This window comes from Prosopis cineraria, unplaced genomic scaffold (assembly GCF_029017545.1).
Source record: "Prosopis cineraria cultivar Desert tree isolate PC_DT_omini unplaced genomic scaffold, ASM2901754v1 PC10, whole genome shotgun sequence".
NCBI lineage: Eukaryota > Viridiplantae > Streptophyta > Magnoliopsida > Fabales > Fabaceae > Prosopis > Prosopis cineraria.
Window position 1 is genome coordinate 38,031,810 of NW_026555341.1, and position 5,007 is coordinate 38,036,816.

The window sequence follows — 5,007 nt, forward strand, 5'->3', positions numbered from 1 at the left end:
AGTTAATTATATTACTCACCAGGTATGAAAATTAAGCTTGGTGTAAGGGAAAAATCAATTAAAGTCAATTTCATTGTTTTTTCACTAAAAAACAAAAGTTTCAGAACTTCTCCATGAAACCCCACACCATATTAGAGCCCAAATTTGTCTTCTCTACTTCAGCAAGGCTAGACAAAACCATGGATCCTCTTGCTTCAAAAGAAGAAGTTGATTTACTAAATAAGAATGTTATGAAACTAAATGAAAAAAATGGTAGATAAGGGACAAGAACATTCACAGGCTCCTCTAGTTCCAAATCATCATAGTGACAATCAAACAATAGGAAAGGAAAAAGCATCTATCTATGTTCAACTAATGGAAATACAAGTTGAAAATGACCAAGAATAGGACACACATGCAAACAAGGAGAATACGATCAAAGGAATTAAAGCTTTCAAAGCTCCTATCTCATAAAGACTCACTCTGTAACATTTAAAAATTTAATCATGGTTAATTAACTTAATGAGTGTGATTAGTGAATTGATGAGGTGTGTGGCTAGAAAGGTATAATTAGTGTATTTAGCTTTGATTTTAGCCCAAAATGTGAGTTCAGATTGAAATCGGGCATCCAATCAAGGAAAGAGGAAGAAAAATTGAAGAAAAGCCCTCTATGTCATATGTTGCGACTTATGGACAATCCATCATGGTGCACAAAAGTAACTAGGCATGATATGGGCTTTTTTGTGCCACACGCCACGGTGGGAGGCTAGAAATCTGACTTTATCAATTCGCATTCTACATATAAAATCAGAAGAGGAGGAAGGAGAAAACACAAGAGCACGACTTGGCTTTGTTAAGACATGTCCATTGGGGCCTTTGAAGACATTTTGAGGCTTTCTAACACTTAAGGTAAGTGTAATGAGCTTCTTTTCTTTCCTTCTCTTCCATATTTACGAGGACTTAAGTTAGAGTTTGAGTTGGGAGAGTAATTTCGGTCCATAAGAGCTATGGGTTTGATCCCATTGGTTAAAATGAATATAATGAGAGTTATTTAGAGTATTTAAACTTAACATTAATGATTTTTGAAGTGGTTGTGGCTTAGGAGCCATTAATAACCAAAATTCATCATAAATAAAGTTGTTGACAGTGTTTATGGCTCATTAGTAGTGGCTTAATGACTTAATAGTAGTAATGTGAGTCAATCGAACCTAGAAAACCCATTGAAAATGAATTAATAGTAAATTATGGAATTGATAGAGTAAGAATTTGGAGTTTAATATGGATAAAATAGTCATCAGCATTATATTACACTAATTTCAATACATATGTACCATATTTGCATCCCTTTTTACATAGAAAATATCTCATCTACCTAAATGGTACTTATGCAGTCTGCTTCCCAAAAACAATATGGACTGTAAACCTATTTACATAACTTGTTACTTTTGCAAGTACAAAAATATGGTATAGGTTTCTATACAAAAAGTCATTCAATAGCAAAATGCACAAAATATGTAACCAAATCTATGAGCAAAGCTGTACTTATATGGTACTTTTCTGAATACAATTGCATCATTAAAGGTCTGGCCAATACCCATAAATATATCCTTTCATTTTATTGTATTAACCTCAGGAAGTGGTGCAAAAATATTTTGTGTTAAACATGGCAGAGAGGGTGATATATTTTCAAGCTCTTGCTTAGAGGGAGATCCTAACAGTGACCATGGTAAGAAATTCTATATTCACAATTAGTCACAAGTCAATATAAATAGTGATTAAATTAATTAAAATCACTAATAACTAAGAACAACAACTTACTCTATCGAATAATCTATTGCTTCATGTATTTCATTATCATTTCTCTCAACATACACATATGCTGAATTATCATTATACTTTATCAAATGTTATACTTCCTCATCATCTAAGAGATTTATATGTATTTTTTACTAAACTTCAATGTAAATTTCAAGTCAACTATAATACTTTCAACTCCTATCATTGATAACACCATTTTTAACAGCTCTTCATAATTTATATATTCTCTAATTAAATTAAAAATTAATCTCCTACCTTTATAGGTCATCATCCCTTGTGAATCTTTTACAAAATGTCCTTCAACTTGAAAATAATAAAATACTTTTTTTTGCTGAAATACTTGCTATATGAGAAATAAACCCATAACAACTAAAAGCAACATTCAAATTATTACTTCACAACTATCCTTCTCGTAGTCCTAATCATGATTATAACTATTCAGCATCCATGTTATATTTTTCAACATTAACGCACTTTTTATCATAAAACAGAAAAATTCAGCACTCATATTTTATTTTTCTGATTTTTCACTCAATTTTTTTAACACTATTCTCCTCAGAAATCATTTATTGTGCATGTATATATATATATATATATATATAATCTATTAATTATCAAAAATATTACTTTTTTTCCTTATATATAAAAAAGAAACAGTGTACAACAACATTTACAAAAATATAAAAAAAATTTTGTGCATGCATTACAGAGAAGATGTAAAAGATAGTAAAGAGAAAATTTTAGATTTTTCTTGCGTGCATGACAAAGGAGAAGATGTAAAAAAAGAAATGCATATAATTACCTATTATCAAAAAAAAGAGAAGATGATAACTCAGATGATGATTCACTCCATTAATTTTTCACCCACATTTTTCACATACGAGAGCACATGAGAGCAGATTTTCTACACCTAAAAACCAAAATAAAGAACACGATATAAGCTGTTTTGTTGTTACCTTTTAGTATCTAGTGAATGGGTAATTTGGTAAAGTTAGATATGTTATCCTTAATTGGGTTTCAAGATTTTATAGGCCCTAATTGGGATTAATGTCCTTGAAGGGCTCCTTAATTATCATTTTTCCAAAAAATTAAATGAGAGCGCATCATAACTTTTTCACTCTTCTTGTAATGACCTCAAATTTTAAATTAAATAAAAAAATTTTCCCAATTAATATTTTATTTCAATTCATTTTATAGCAAGTGGAGAATGATAATTTAGTAAAATTTATGTCAATAACTTTTTTGAAGATCTAGAGTTTGAATTTTATTATGCAAAAGTGTCACTTTATTTTATTTTAAATTAAAAAATTTTATATTCTTTCTTGTAATTTTTTCTTGTGCTTTTTTTTGTGTAATATTTTCAAATTGTTATTGGGATCAGATTTTTTTATTTTTTTCCTCTTCCTTCTCTCTTCTCCGTCGAGTTACTCCTCTAGTCCTCACCATCGGCTATCTCTTCCTCGCCGTCATCTGCCTCATCGTCGATGACAGTGGGATACTCGCCATCCGTTGCAAAGTTGCCATCCCTGTTCATTTTTCTTCCTCCTCCATTCATGGCGACGTCGCCGCTGGTGTGAGGGAGCTGATACGGGGGGAAACGGTTCACTAGGACTTAGGTGTTGCTTGTGAGTATTTCTACTGCTTGGTCTAGCTTTGTTGGCTTTCCTCTTTTTCATTCTCTGTGCGTTGTATCAAATCTTCCCTCCCCTGTTCTGCCATAGCTCTGTGCCTTCTTCCTGCTCGAGTGTCGTAACTATCCAAGGTGAGGAACCTTGAGTTCATCTTCTTCTTGTTAGCTTTACGTGTGAGTGTGTTGTAACATTGTGGAAGTTGCAATTCTTCTGTTGAACTTTACTGCTGCTTGTGGCTAAAAATAAAAAAACAGAGAGAGAGAGAATTGAGCCGAAACAATTAGTAGTAAGAACAAGAGAATGAGGATTTAGGTTTGAGTTCTAATCGAGTTTGATCTAGTTATTTGTTATAATATTGATATTATGATAATTTTTGGGATATGGAATTGGAGAGGAAGAACTTAGACATTAGTTTGAGATTGAATGCTTGCAAAATGTTCCATAAAATATCTAGTAGGATAGTTTTGATTGATTGTTTTCTTTTTTTATGTGTAATCTTGTTAAACTCACAAGAAATATGATTGGGCTTGGGTATTATTAATTTGTTAATCTAAAATGAGTTTTGTGGAGGAATTTATTTAAGGAGGTAATGAGAATTTATTTGAATTGTAGATTATTGAGAGTTATATGGCTTATAATTCGTAAAATTTATTATCATTTTAGAAGTTATATTTGGATATTTGAAATTTGTTGGGGAAGAGAATTAAGAATTAAAAATTTTATTAAATGCTTTAGAATGTCATATAGTAGGTGTTTAACAAAAAAATTTTAAGGAGAGATTATATTCTAATTGACTAGTTAACTATGATTGAATGTTATAAAGGAACCTTTATGTGTGAATTGTGTTCTTAAAACTTCGAAAGTTATTATTGTTAATGTTGGTTGTATGGGTTCTCTAGGAAAGGAATTTTTTGGTTTAAATATAAAATCTATTAAGATACTATTATACATCATAGGGTGCTTGGAAGAAGGAAAGTTTGATTGGAGTTGTAAGAAGTGAGTTTTAAGCCTTAAGGGTACTACAGATATGTGAATAGTGTCTTAATGATTTGTTAGCAAATTCATTTTTTTAAAATACTGATTGAGCTTATTCACTGGCCATCTTCTCTATTTATATAATTTTTGGAATCCCTCAAGATAAGTGATATAGTATTTTTATTTATTCTTCCTTAATGATTTATGATTTTCATTTTTATTACTGGCTGTTGTACTTATTAGAAATGTCTTCATTATAATTTGGAACTATAATTTGTTTAAACAAACATTTGAAAGTGATTGTTATATTTGATAATGTTTGATTTACATATAAGAGATGATTAACTATTATAATTCGTGCATGCTTGATTTATTTATGTTGAGTTTGATGAATAATTTTAAAAATGGATAATATGTTGATTTTAGACCCATGCATGCTTGATTTAAAAGGTGAGATTAAATCAAAATGTTGGTTGCTAACGACAAACCTATTAGCCCTTAGCGCGCTATGATACACTAAGCTAGCAATGTAAGGATAATTATTCGTGAGTATAGTACTCATGCTTGTTTTTGTGGGCCTTATGCCTGCGTTTGATATCGTGAG